Source organism: Bombina bombina, chromosome 6, assembly GCF_027579735.1.
Source record: "Bombina bombina isolate aBomBom1 chromosome 6, aBomBom1.pri, whole genome shotgun sequence".
NCBI classification, from domain to species: Eukaryota; Metazoa; Chordata; class Amphibia; order Anura; family Bombinatoridae; genus Bombina; species Bombina bombina.
The window spans coordinates 1,070,721,884-1,070,736,191 of record NC_069504.1 but is presented as its reverse complement, the minus strand read 5'-3'; the positions used below and the strand labels follow the sequence as shown (position 1 = coordinate 1,070,736,191).

The window sequence follows — 14,308 nt, the reverse complement described above, 5'->3', positions numbered from 1 at the left end:
ATATATATATGCAAGAGACTTCTGTCTAAAAAAAAAACCTTATATAATAAAGGTAATGGTGCAGACCCTTTAAGAGATAATTTATTTTGAAAATTGTCAAGAAAAAATATTGTAAGGAGGTATTAACCTATTTCTTACAAAGAAAGGGAATAGCACTCTTTTATATAGTAAAGCATATTTTTATTAACCAATCTATCAAATTACCATCTCATGACCTCACTGAAATCATTGTGAAGTATATTCCAAAATCCAATTCTACCAATCAGCCTAGTAAACACATAAGGCAACAATGAAACATAATAAATAATATGCATAATTATAGCTAAATAAGTACCTAGAGTTGACATACTCATAATATCTTAGCACAGATATACAGTATATAATACCCCAGAATATATTGACCCTTTTCTCAATACTATTCAAAAGCAATTGAGCTAGATCATAGTGCCTAGATTAGAGAAACACTTCTGTTTCAAAAAGAGCCAATTTCACTTTGTATGCAGGCAATTATACAGTGTACAATAAAAAAGAAACAGTCTTAGAAAGGAAGACTACAAAGTTAGCGAAAAACTGCTCACAAATGGCCGCGGTATTCACACCGCACTTTAGGTCAGTCCCAATGGTTAGTTCATACTGACAGGCAGGCTTCACAAAAGATAAGCACTAAGGGGTGAAACGCATATGTCGTTGGCTGCATTTACTTGGTGTTTTATTTTTGTACGTATGCTAAAAGTATCAGAGTGAAAAGACTTTTAACAATACGGCAGAGTGCAAGCCGTGTTGAGCACAGTGTATCACCTGGCTGTGTTTTCAAGCAAAAAATGATACAGTGCAACAACTTTGGCTACAAAAGATTTACTGGGAACCTTTCCAAACCAGAAGGCGGAACCAGGACCAGCTGAATTTATCATACTCGTGGGAGGAAATGAGCTCTCGGTAAAAGAGAGGCCTGGATAGCGTTCAGCAGAGCTGTATAAACCAATCCTGGATAAAAGGACTGACATCTATAAAGAAAGGTACTTTTTCACAGTTCATCTAAAAAGGGTGTAAGCCATTTGGACAGGTGTAAAAACCGCAGTCATATTCAGGCATACCCTTTGACGTTGGTAATCTTTTGTGAAGCCTGCCTGTCAGTATGAACTAACCATTGGGACCAACCTAAAGTGCGGTGTGAATACCGTGGGCATTTGTGAGCAGTTTTTCACTAACTTTGGAGTCTTCCTTTCTAAGACTGTTTCCTTTTTATTGTACACTGTATAATTGCCTGCATACAAAGTGAAATTGGCTCTTTTTGAAACAGAAGCCTTTCTCTAATCTAGGCACTTACTTATTTAGCTATAATTATGCATAGTATTTATTATGTTTCATGCATAGTTGCCTTATGTATTTACTAGGCTGATTGGATTTTGGAATATGCTTTAATTATTTCAATATATGGTAATTTGATTGAATGATTAATAAAAATATGCTTTAAAGAGACAGTCTACACCAGAATTTTTATTGTTTTAAAAGATAGATAATCCCTTTATTACCCATTTCCCAGTTTTGCATAACTAACACAGTTATAATAATATACTTTTAACCTCTGTGATTATCTTGTATCTAAGCCTCTGCAAACTGCCCCTTTTTTCAGTTCTTTTGACAGACTTGCAGTCTAGCCAATCAGTGCCAGCTCCCAGATTACTTCACGTGCACAAGCACAGTGTTATCTATATGAAATATGTGAACTAACACCCTCTAGTGGTGAAAAACTGTTAAAATGCAATCTGAAAGAGGTGGACTTCAAGGTCTAAGAAATTAGCATATGAACCTCTTAGGTTAAGCTTTCAACTAAGAATACCAAGAGAAGAAAGCAAAATTGGTGATAAAAGTAAATTGGAAAATTGTTTAAAATTACATGCTCTATCTGAATCATGAAAGTTTATTTTGGCCTAGACTGTCCCTTTAATATATAAAAGAGTGTTGTATTCCCTTTCTTTGTAAGAAAGAGGTTAATACCTCCTTACAATATTATTTCTTGACAATTTTCAAAATATATAAATAATGTGGTATGAGAGAGCACAAAGAGGAAAAATGAAAGATTATAGTATAATGCATTCTTACATCCAATTTTAAAATTGAAACCAAAAAAGAATCTCCTCATCTGCTTATACCTCATAGATATGAGATAATCTTAGCATCTAGTGTGGACATTTATTCCAATCTATATTAATTTTGTGAAATTGATATATATATATATATATATATATATATATATAGTGTTCTCCTGAGGACCTTTTTAGGAGGCGCAGCAGCCGGCTGATTTTACTGACCACCCGGGTAAAAAATAAGGCAATATTAAACTCAAATTAGCTAATATTAAAAACGTTCAATATTTATTGCCCAAATTAACATTAAATATATTTTTATTAAATTATGCAATTAATTTGTGCTTTGGATAGCATAAAATAATATAATATACACTGCACCCAGTCAGCTTCTTCATAATGCCAAAAAGCTCGCAACATTTTCTAGACACACACACAATTCCAAAAGGAGTGATGTGTGTGTGTTATGTATATCATATATATGTGTGTGTGTGTGTTGTGTATATCATATATGTGTGTGTGTGTATCATATATATGTGTGTGTGTGTATATCATATATATATGTGTGTGTGTTATGTATATCATATATATGTGTGTGTGTTATGTATATCATATATATGTGTGTGTGTGTGTATCATATATATGTGTGTGTGTTATGTATATCATATATATGTGTGTGTGTGTGTGTATCATATATATGTGTGTGTGTTATGTATATCATATATATGTGTGTGTGTGTGTGTATCATATATATGTGTGTGTGTTATGTATATCATATATATGTGTGTGTGTGTGTATCATATATATGTGTGTGTTATGTATATCATATATATATGTGTGTGTGTTGTGTATATCATATATGTGTGTGTGTATCATATATATATATATGTGTGTGTGTGTGTGTTGTGTATATCATATATGTGTGTGTGTATCATATATATGTGTGTGTGTTATGTATATCATATATATGTGTGTGTGTTGTGTATATCATATATGTGTGTGTGTATCATATATATATATATATATATATATATATATATATATGTGTGTGTGTTGTGTATATCATATGTGTGTGTGTGTGTGTATCATATATAGTGTGTGTGTGTCATATAGTGTGTGTGTGTGTATCATATATATATATATATATGTGTGTGTGTGTGTGTGTGTTGTGTATATCATATGTGTGTGTGTATCATATATAGTGTGTGTGTGTATCATATATAGTGTGTGTGTGTGTATCAGAAATCTAAAGAGAAGTAGCATGTCTACAATAAATTGAGATATTTTGCTATTCGCCCTTGTCATTGGTAATTGTAATGTAAATGAGAGTGCCCACAAGCACTGTAGTAAATTCATCTGTAACAAGAGTTTTTTTCACTAAACACGAACCCTATTATTAGTGATGTGACAGTTAATAACATGGCTACCCACGTGCGATAACTTGTTCATATCTACAATCATTTTCTAATTCTTTTTATGGCTTCATAGTTATACAGAGGAAACGTTGCACAGATGGAAATTGGTGCCAGTCACAGAGCGCATTGGTATAAATAGGCACTGAGGTCGGGTACCCCATGCACACACTCACCTTCCAAGTACCCAGCCCCAGAATGGGCATCTGCGCCCCGGTGTAGAGCTGCACATGAGTGGGTCCTTTCATGCTGCAGTAAATGCAGTAAATAGGAATAAACAACCGCTTCAGCTGGCGCGCGCTCACACTCGCACTCTCGCACACAGAGCAGGTACCGTTCCACCAGGCGCCAGATATTTATTTGGGAGAATGCGTGAGTAAGTGGCTTCGCTGATTGGTTAAAACGCTGTAGCGATGGGCGGGACACTTTGGATACATTTCTAATCTCAGTAATAACTCCCTGGCTGACTGCTGTTAGTCACTGAGGAGCTGTAGTGACCCCACTAACAGACCAAGCCAAGCTAGGTTGTAAAAACTTGTCACAAGTGTGGTTGTCTTTATGTTTTTTACACAAATAATGGCAATATATGCTTCGTTTAAAAAATGTTAACAAAAAATGTCATAACACTCAGAGAATATAAATAAGCTTGTAGAAAAAAATAACATTTTGTATGTTAATAGGGAAAGATAGATAAGTATTGAGATTCCATATCAGGAATTACGTTATGGTTATATAATGGTTTAAATTGGACCACCACCCAGATGTACAGTACAAATAATATAGCTGCAAAAGTCCTTGATCTCAATTCTTTAGAAAAACGAATCTAATATTTTTCAACAGAAAACCAGTTTGTTGTATTAGAGTTTTTTTTCGTAGATAAATCATTTTTAATCAAGAATTATGATTGACCCCATAATCTCTAATCCAACTAACAACAATTTAGAGTGCTAGATAAAAAAAATAGGGGTGCAAAAACTTCATGGCAAAGTAAATAAATACCAAGGCTACAGTAAGTTATTAATGAGAAGTTTTTTCTTAACCATATTTATTATTTTTTAACCCCTTGAGTACTGAAATTTCAAAGAAAAACTTGCACAAAAGACAAGCTTTTTTTTTAGCATTTTGCTCAATTTAAACAGAAAAAGAGCCTTGTTTTATTAAGTTACCTATCAAAACTATAGTATTGATCTAGATCACTGGTTTTCAAACCTGTCCTCAAGCCTCCCTAACAGGCCAGATTTTCAGGATTACCTTGGGTGAGAGCGGGTTAAATAACAATCGGCTAGATTACGAGTTTTGCATTATGAGCTGCTTGGTGCTAACTTTCAAGTTACTGTCACCGCTCACCTCCCTATAGCGCTGCTATTACAGGTTTACAAAAACCCAGCATTAGCAGACAATATGTGAGCGTTGAGCAAAATTGTGCTCCATACCGCACTCCAATACCAGCGCTGCTTTGAGCTGGTTTTACGTGCTCGTGCACGATTTCCCCATAGACATCAATACACCTGCAATAAAGGAGCGTAAAGCTCTGTAACGCAGCCCCATTGATTCCTATGGCGAAACAAAATTTATGTTTACACCTAACACCCTAACATAAACCCGAGTCTAAACACCCCGCCCCCGACATTGCAGACACCTGCATTACACTTATTAACCCATAATCTGCCGCCCCGACACCTACATTACACTTATTAACCCCTAATCTGTCACCCCCGACATCGCCGCCACCTACCTACACTTATTAACCCCTAATCTGCCGTCCCAACGTCGCCGCCACCTACATTACAGTTATCAACCCCTAATCTGCCACCCCCAATGTCGCTGCCACCCACCTACACTTATTAACCCCTTATCTGCTGCCCCCAATGTTGTCGCCACCTACATAAATTTAATAACCCCTAATCCGCCGCCATCTACATTACACTTATTAACCCCTAATCTGCCGCCCCCAATGTCGCCGCCACCCACTTACACTTATTAACCTCTAATCTGCCGCCCCCAATGTCGCCGGCCACCTACATAAATTTAATAACCCCTAATCTGCCACCCCCAACGTCGCCGCCACTATACTAAAGTTATAAACCCCTTAACCTAACCCTAAGTCTAACCCTAACACCCCTATCTTTAATATAATTCAAATAAATCTAAATAAAAATTACTATCATTAACTAAATAATTCCTATTTAAAACTAAATACTTACCTATAAAATAAACCCTAAGATAGTTACAATATAACTAATAGTTACATTGTAGCTATCTTAGGTTTTATTTTTATTTCACAGGCAAGCTTGTATTTATTTTAACTAAGTAGACTAGTTAGTAAATAGTTATTAACTATTTACTAACTACCTAGTTAAAATAAATACAAATTTACCTGTAAAATAAAACCTAACCTGTCTTACACTAACACACTACAATTAAATAAATTACATTAATTAAATACAATTAACTAAATTACAAAAAAAAACATTAAATTACACAAAATAAAAAATAAATTATCAAATATTTAAACTAATTACATCTAATCTAATAGCCCTATCAAAATAGAAAGCCCCCAAAATAAAAAAAAAACCTAGCCTAAACTAAACTGCCAATGGCCCTTAAAAGGGCCTTTTGCAGGGCATTGCCCCAAAGAAATCAGCTGTTTTACCTGTAAAAAAATTACAAACAACCCCCCCAACAGTAAAACCCACCACCCACATCTAAAAAAAAATAAGCTCCCCATTGCCCTGAAAAGGACATTTGTATGAGCATTGCCCTTTAAAGGGCATTTAGCTCTTTTTCCGCCCAAACCCTAAGTTAAAAATAAAACCCACCCAATAAACCCTTAAAAAAACCTAACACTAACCCCCGAAGATCCACTTACAGTTTTTGAAGACCCTACATCCATCCTCAATGAAGCAGCAGAAGTCCTCATCGAAGCCGGCAGAAGTCTTCATCCAAGCTGGCCGAAGTCTTCATCCACACGGCATCTTCTATCTTCATCCATCCGGCGCGGAGCAGCTCCATCTTCAAGACATCCAACGAGGAGCATCCTCTTCAATCAACGTCTCTTCCAGAATGAAGGTTCCTTTAAGGGACGTCATCCAAGATGCAATCAGCCAATAGGATTGAGCTTGCATCCCATCGACTGATTGGAACAGCCAATAGAATGCGAGCTCAATCCTATTGGTTGATTGGATCAGCCAATAGGATTTTTTACCCTTTAATTCCGATTAGCTGATAGAATTCAGCTAATCGGAATTCAAGGGACGCCATCTTAGTTGTAATTTTGTTATTTGTATTTAATTAACGTAATTTATTTAATTGTAGTGTAAGGTTAGGTGTTAGTGTAAGACAGGTTAGGTTTTATTTTACAGGTAAATTTGCATTTATTTTAACTGGGTAGTAAATAGTTAACTATTTACTAACTAGTCTACCTAGTTAAAATAAACACAAACTTGCCTGTGAAATAAAAATAAAACCTAAGATAGATAAAATGTAACTATTAGTTATATTGTAGCTAGCTTAGGGTTTATTTTATAGGTAAGTATTTAGTTTTAAATATGAATTATTTAGTTAATGATAGTAATATTTATTTAGATTTATTTTAATTATATTAAAGTTAGGGGGTGTTAGGGTTAAGGTTAGGGGTTAATAACTTTAGTATAGTGGCGGCAATGTTAGGGACAGCAGATTAGGGGTTAATAACAGTAATGTAGGTTGCGGCGATGTTAGGCACAGCAGATTAGGGGTTAATATTTAACTAGTGTTTACGATGCGGGAGTGCGGCGGTTTAGTGGTTAATATTTTTATTATAGTGGCAGCGATATCCGGAGCGGCAGATTAGGGGTTAATAATTGTATTTTAGTGTTTGCGATGCGGGAGGGCCTCGGCTTAGGGGTTAATAGGACGTTTATAGGTGTTAGTGTAATTTTTAGCACTTTAGTTATAAGTTTTATGTTACGGCTTTGTAGCGTAAAACCCATAACTACTGACTTTCAGTTTACGGTATGGATCTTGACGGTATAGGCTGTACCGATCACTTTTTGGCCTCTCAGGCAAACTCGTAAAACCGGCGCAAAGGAAGTCCCATTGAAAAAGGACTTTTGGAAAGCTGCAGTAGTTACGTTGCGTTACGGCCAAAAAAGTGTGCGGTTCAGATATACCTGCAAGACTCGTAATACCAGCGGTAGTGAAAAAGAGCCATAACGCTGCTTTTTCACTCATACCGCAAAACTCGTAATCTAGCCGATGGTTTACTAATCAGCTGATTATGCCACCTGTGCTCTAGTTCAGATATCCTCAAAATCTGGTGTGTTAGGGAGGCACAAGGACAGGTTTGAAAACTAGTGATCTAGGCCCATTTTGATACATTTCATGCCACCATTTCACCGCCAAATGAGTTAATATAAAAAAAAAATGACTGCTTCACTGAAATTATTTACATAACACTTTTGTAATCATGACACAAATGGTTGTAAAATATTTTTTGGGATCCTTTTCGTTCAAAAATAGCAGACATGCATGGCTTTGCCATTGCTATTTGGTAATTAGAATGCCGCTAATTGCAGCTGTGCACCACACTTCTAATATTCCCAGCAGTGAAGGAGTTGTTTAGGTAGCTTGCAAGGTTAATATTTTCTCTAGTGCAAATATTACCCTCCACATGACACTTCTCACCTTCCTGACCACTATCTGATGCCTCCCAAGCATTTCTCCCCCCACTCATTACACAATCTTAGGTACTGGCAGACAGTCTATCAGTATGCAGTTTAGAGCTTTTTATTTTTAATATTTTTTTATTTTTTTTTCCTGCCATGTAGGGAATAATTCCTTATCCCTACCACTCCCATAACCCCCAAGCATCTCTCTAACCCCCCCTTCCCAGTAGTGGCAGCTATCATATCATAGATACTGGCAGCTGTCTGCCAGTACCCAGTTTTAAGTATTTTTTAATGTTATTTCTTTACCAATATTTTTATCTGTAGTGCAATGGCAACCCCTCACCTTACCCACCTCCCTGCGATCATTTTGTAGCCTCCCCACCCCACTTTGATCTATTTTTTTCTGTAGTGTAGCTTCCCAGCTAGGGTTGCCATCTTGGCCATGTTTTCCTGGACACTTATGAGTTACACATGCTGCAGGGTGTGAAGAGGGGGACATGAATTGCACCCCTGGACAGCACAGGGATAGTGATCCTGGAGATCACTATTCATGTTCCTCCCTGCATACCCTGCAGCATGTGTAACTCATTAGTGTCTAGGAAAACATAGCCATGGTGACAACCCTATTCCCAGCCATTCTCTCCCTTCCAAATTTTGTTTGTTTCTGCCCCTTTACCATTTTCCTACTAACATTTGTGCTATTGTGTGTTAACATTTCTTGAATGCAATCAATAGTGCTTCTATTTTTAAGCTCATATTAGTTATGTTTTATCATTTGAGCGATAGTCAAGTACAAGTTCATAGCTGCAGGTTAGATAGCACAGGTGTGGTTATTTGGAGACTATTATTTGCAGAATAAAGAAACAGTCATGCGTTCCAATGTAATTTTAACATATGCTAATATATTTATGAACATCTTTGTAGAGCAGTTTAATAGAATAAACTCTTTAAAGAGTAAGGCACCTGCCAATGGAGACATAAATATGTAGATGCCGTTTATAACTAGATTTGGCATGGGGATGAAACACTGGAACTCCCCTGGAATTTGTGTTATAAGGGCTCGCTACCATTGATCCGTAATTAGGTTTGCGTGAGATCGCAAACCGATAAATATGGCGAAAATATTTTCACGTCCCATAGACAGTTTTAGAAGCCGTTAAGCGATAACTTATATCAGGTCAGGTTTAGAATGAAACCACAAATTGTTAATAAACTGTTGGAGGCTGTCGATACGTTGAATAAAATTACACCAAGCTCAACTAGGTGTAAATGTCAATGTACAAAAAAATTGTAATATGTAATGTTTATTGTTGTCCCATGTATAGGGATAGTTACACTTCTGTTCTTATGGAAATATCAGTATGTATTTACATATAAAAATATATGCAAGGATATATCTACAAAATTCAAACTAGACCTATGCCTAGGGCAGCAATACATATTACATATATTAATAAAGTCGAAAATATAATTATAATAAATAATAGTATTTGCTTATAGTTAAAAATATGTATTATAAATAAATGTATATTTGTTTTTATTTCTCTTTAGAGGAGATCACAGGTAAAGAGTGCAGACATTAAACGTAAATTTGATAATGTAAGGTCGAGTTACCATAGCAACTACAGGTGACCCTCATTTTACAACGGTTCAATTTACACCGTTTCAGAATAACAACCTTTTTATCCAGTCATGTGACTACTATTGAAAAGCATTGAGAAGCAGTGCATTTATTAAAATAGCCAGTAGGTGAGCTGTCCGCTTGTGTTGCAGCAAAGCCAAGCATGCTAAAATTAATCAGTTTAACCAGACCTGAGCTATTGAGCAGATTTCAAAGGAACAAGATCTTCCCGTCTATAAATCAGTCCAGATTGGAATGCATAGAAAGAACTGTTTGCAGAAAAATGCAAGTGAAGTCTGTGCTGTGTGGTTATTTTATTAGGTTTATAATGCTGTTTAGCAAATGTTTTTGTTCATTTAACTTAGTTTAATTATATATTCTGTGTTGTGTGATTATTTTATTAGGTTTATAATCCTGTTTAGCATTTAAAGTCTTCATTTCAAAGCTTTAAAAATAATGTATTAGGTGTTACTTATGGCAATTTTGAGAGGGGCCTGGAACCTATCTCCCTCACTTCCCATTGACTTACATTATAAACTGGGTTTCAATTTACAATGGTTTCGATTTACAACCATTCCTTCTGGAACCTAACCCCGGCGTAAGCTGAGGGCTACCTGCATTTGATTTTCAAGAAATCCAACGTCAGATGGAAGCGTTAACACAATGTTAACTTAGACCTACATGAAAAGAGCAACTGCACACAATGCGCAAAATATTTAATCAGAAACCTAGCACTAAAATGGAGCCGTAAATTACTTTTAGTTATCGGCCACTTCGGTAGCTTACGGCTCCATATTTTACTGCTCAATGGAAACAAGCCCATTTTCAGTAAATGGGCTTCAGTTCACTTTGACCTTTAGTGAAACTTTGATACAGTTTTTATAAGTGTTTCCATTAAAGGCCGGATTGGCCTACCAGGACACCAGGAGATTTCCCGGTGGGCTGGAACAGCTAGGGCTAGCCAGCTACAATTTAAAGGGATTGTGTTGCTGGTGAAGTGATTTACTGGTATCATCTTACTTTTCTCCTCTGAGCTATAAGTATAAAGATCACAAAGTATTTCCTTGTAAGTTTTATTTCCTAGACCATGTACCATTTTAGTAGCCCTCCTTTGAATGGTTTCTATAGTCTAGTCAACTCATACTGTTTTGACTGTCTTCTACACACTGTGAAAGGGAGCCATGGATTAAAGGGACAGTAAGCACCCTATGATGTTTATACAAAATGTTTAGTTATGTGTAATGAAACAACTTTGTAGAATATTTTCACAATATATTGTGTTCCCTTTTCAAGTAATTTAGCGCTGAAAATTGAGCATGTTCAAATTATCTTGAAATGCACCCTACTGGTTTCTAAAGGATTACTGAGCTAATTAGCTTTAACTGATAACAAATGCAAAATAGTACTTTACACTAATGTTATGACCACGGCTAGCCTTGTTGTCTGTGGACTAAAACCCTCATTGGCTTCTCCAAATAAGGCAAATGGTTGATAGAGTTTGGCTATTGTAAAATAATTGCAGTAAAAGGATGTAAATTTGTTTTAAAAAGGTTAAGACTTGCCTGGTTCCCTCCTTGAACCATTATCAGAGTGGATAGATTATATTTTACAGCCAATGGTGGTAAAATTACATAGCTATCTAACAGATACAACACATGTTGAATATCTTTAAAGCCTTTGAATGGAGAGAAACATATATTTGCCTCATGGTTGATGTGGTTTCGCTCTACTCTTCGATCCCTCATGACCTGGGATTGATTGCTATTAAATATTTTTTGGATTATGATACAAACTCTGATGAAAAGTTTAAAAGGTTTGTCTTTGAAGTATTTTTTTTTTCTAGATAACAACTATTTGATGTTTGCGGGAGATTACTATATCCAGAGACCGGGAACATCGATGGGGGCGTGGTTTGCACCCTCATATGCCAACCTATTTATCGGATGGTGGGAGCGTTCCCTGGTCTATGGAGATATTAACCCTTACAAAGATGCTATAATTCTTTACAAAATGTTTATAGACAATCTGTTAATAGTCTGGGGGAGTAGTGAAGAGGGTGCAGGGATGTTTGTATCATACCTGAACAACAGTAAAAGTGGCATAAAATGAACTTATGACTGGTAAACTATAAAAATTAACTTTCTAGATTTGGAGTTAAAAGCAAATCATCTCTATGGAAAACTAAATTTATGCTTACCTGATAAATTACTTTCTTTTACAATATGACGAGTCCACGGATTTCATCCTTACTTGTGGGATATTAACCTCCTGCTTACAGGAAGTGGCAAAGAGCACCACAGCAGAGCTGTATAAATAGCTCCTCCCCTTCCCCTCCACCCTCAGTAATTCGGCTGAAGGTATAGGAAGAGAAAAAGGAAAGGCTAATAGGTGCAGAGGTGACTGAAGTTTTCAAAAAATAAAATAAATCTGTCTTAAAATAACAGGGTGGGCCGTGGACTCGTCATATCGTAAAAGAAAGTAATTTATCAGGTAAGCATAAATTTAGTTTTCTTTTACAAAGATATGACGAGTCCACGGATTTCATCCTTACTTGTGGGAAACCAATACCAAAGCAATAGGACACGGATGAAAGAGAGGGACAAGACAGGAACCTAAACAGAAGGCACCACTGCTTGAAGAACCTTTCTCCCAAAGATAGCTTCAGAAGAAGCAAAAGTATCAAATTTGTAAAATTTGGAAAAAGTGTGAAAGGACGACCAAGTCGCAGCCTTACAAATCTGTTCAACAGATGCATAATTTTTAAAGGCCCATGTGGAAACCACAGCCCTAGTAGAATGAGCCGTAATTCTTTCAGGAGGCTGCTGTCCATTAGTCTCATATACCAGGCGAATGATGCTTCTCAGCCAAAAAGAAAGAGAGGTAGCCATAGCTTTCTGACCCCTACGCTTTCCAGAATAAATAATGAATAATGAAGATGATTGATGGAAATCCTTAGTTGCCTGTAAGTAAAACTTTAAGGCACGGACCACATCCAAATTATGCAACATACGCTCCTTCTTAAAAGAAGGGTTAGGACATAAGAAAGGAACAACAATTTCCTGATTAATATTCTTATTTGAAACAACCTTAGGAAGGAATCCAGGTTTGGTACGTAACACCACCTTATCAGAATGAAAAATGAGATAAGGAGAATCACACTGTAGCGCTGAAAGCTCAGAAACTCTTCGAGCAGAAGAAATAGCAACCAAAAACAGAACTTTCCAAGATAACAATTTGATATCTATGGAATTCATGGGTTCAAACGGAACCCCTTGAAAAACTCAAAGAACTAAATTCAAACTCCAGGGAGGCGTAATGAGTCTAAATACAGGCTTAATTCTAGATAGAGCCTGACAAAAAGACTAAACATCTGGCAAATTTGCCAAACGTTTGTGAAACAGAATAGACAAAGCTGAAATTTGTCCCTTAAAGGAACTTGCAAATAACCCTTTCTCCAATCCTTCTTGGAGAAAAAACAGAATCCTAGGAATCCTAACTTTGCTCCATGAGTAACCCTTGGATTCAAACCAATAAAGATATTTACGCCATATCTTATGAAAGATTTTGCTAGAGACAGGCTTTCTAGCCTGTATCAAAGTATTGATGACCGAATCAGAGAATCCTCGCTTTGATAAAATCAAACGTTCAATCTCCATGTGGTCAGCTGCAGAGAAATTAGATTTGGATGTCTGGAAAGGACCTTGCATGAGAAGGTCCTGCCTCAATGTAAGTTTCCACGGTAGCAGAGAGGACATGTCCTACTAGATCCGCATACCAAGTTCTGCGTGGCCACGCAGGTGCTATTAGGATCACTGAAGCTCTCTCCTGTTTGATTCGAGCAATCACGCATGGGAAGAGAGGAAACGGTGGAAACACAAAAACTAGGCTGAACAACCAAGACACTGCCAAGGCCTCTATCAGTTCGGCCTGAGGACCCCTTGACCGGGATCCGTATCTTGGAAACTTGGCATTCTATTGAGATGCCATCAGATCCAATTCTGTTCTGCCCCATCTGAAAATAAATGAGGCAAATACCCCCGGGTGAAGTTCCCACTCCCCCGGATGAAAAGTCTGTCGACTAAGAAAATCTGCTTCCCAGTTCTCTACTCCTAGGATGTAGATCACTGACAGATGACAAGAGTGGGCCTCTGCCCAACAGATTATCTTGGATACTTCTATCATCGCTAAGGAACTCCCTGTTCTGCCCTGATGATTGACAAATGCCACAGTCGTGATATTGTCCGACTGGAATCTGATGAATTTGGATGAAGCCAACTGAGGCTACGCCTAAAGCGCATTGAATATTGCTCACAGTTCCAATATTAATTGGAAGTAGAGACTCCACCTGAGTCCAAACACCCTGAATATTCAGGGAATTCCAGACTGCACACCAGCCCAAAAAGCTGGCGTCCGTTATCACTATTACCCACGAGGGTCTGCGGAAACAAGTCCCCTGGGACAGTTGATCCAGCGACAACCACCAAAGAAGAGAGTTTCTGGTCTCTTGATCCAGATTTATCTGAGGAGATAAATCCGCAT

At 37.0% G+C, this 14,308-nt stretch overlaps 1 protein-coding gene across 1 annotated transcript in view; it reads right to left on the bottom strand.

Moving 5' to 3' along the window:
• LOC128664888 (aldo-keto reductase family 1 member B1-like) overlaps positions 1–14,308 on the bottom strand; it is a 186,091-nt gene that overhangs the window by 157,224 nt on the left and 14,559 nt on the right. The gene's annotated exons all lie outside the window — the stretch shown is intronic.